This window comes from Micropterus dolomieu, linkage group LG18 (assembly GCF_021292245.1).
Source record: "Micropterus dolomieu isolate WLL.071019.BEF.003 ecotype Adirondacks linkage group LG18, ASM2129224v1, whole genome shotgun sequence".
NCBI lineage: Eukaryota > Metazoa > Chordata > Actinopteri > Centrarchiformes > Centrarchidae > Micropterus > Micropterus dolomieu.
This window is the reverse complement of record NC_060167.1, coordinates 396,594-397,661: the sequence shown is the minus strand read 5'-3', so window position 1 is coordinate 397,661 and position 1,068 is coordinate 396,594. Positions and strand designations below refer to the sequence as shown.

Genomic DNA, 1,068 nt, shown 5'->3' with positions numbered 1-1,068 from the left:
TTTGTGCACCAGAGGAAAGGGGCCCCGGAGCCCCGCCCCTTTATAACCGATCTGCAGGAAGGGGCCTCCCTCTGAGCAGTGACGTCGCTGGCTGGAGGCGGGACGACCCAGGTACTGATCCCTTTGTAAAGACAGGAAACCAAATGACTTCCTCTGAGTTTAAACATTTATTCACGCAAGCATTCGAGGAGGCGTACGCACGTTTATAAAGGAGACCCCTGGTCTGGCCTGACCCGGTCTGGTCTGAGGTCAGGATGCAGAGCATGACGAGGTGGGTGGGGCTTATGCAGGTGAGTTGCAGGTTGTCAGAGTGAGGCTTTGCAGGAAGTGTAGAGGTGTGAGGTCACCACGCAGGTGTGTTTGACATGTTTCAGTCCTTTAAATGAGAGTATGGTTTTTATTACCACTGAAATATTCATGTCCTCAGGTTTGATTCCTTTTGTAGCTTCCGAACCTGCCAGGACACCCGTCTCCAGGTGTACATGTTGTCGACTCACCGACTCTGCAAGTCTTCAGGTTCAGCTCTGCGGTGTGTTGGCAGCGTTTAGAGCCTCAGAAGCTCAGTGAGCCCAGAACAGCTGAGAGCCGACCAGGTGCAGCGTGGCCGCGAGGACAGAAGTCAGTGTCGATCACTGAAGCTCACGAGCTGCAGCTGTTCACAAGAAGCAGCAGCCTCAGAGGGTGATGTCAGAGCAGCGCGGGTGATGTCAGAGGGTGATGTCAGAGGGTGATGTCAGAGCAGCGCGGGTGATGTCAGAGCAGCGCGGGTGATGTCAGAGCAGCGCGGGTGATGTCAGAGGGTGATGTCAGAGGGTGATGTCAGAGCAGCGCGGGTGATGTCAGAGGGTGATGTCAGAGGGTGATGTCAGAGCAGCGCGGGTGATGTCAGAGGGTGATGTCAGAGCAGCGCGGGTGATGTCAGAGCAGCGAGGGTGATGTCAGAGGAGCGCGGGTGATGTCAGAGCAGCGCGGGTGATGTCAGAGGGTGATGTCAGAGCAGCGCGGGTGATGTCAGAGGGTGATGTCAGAGGGTGATGTCAGAGGGTGATGTCAGAGCAGCGCGGGTGA

The 1,068-nt window shown here is 56.3% G+C and overlaps 1 protein-coding gene across 9 annotated transcripts in view; it reads left to right on the top strand.

The window, feature by feature from the left end:
• LOC123986958 (RNA-binding protein 39-like) overlaps positions 1-1,068 on the top strand; it is a 30,984-nt gene that overhangs the window by 6,036 nt on the left and 23,880 nt on the right. The gene's annotated exons all lie outside the window — the stretch shown is intronic.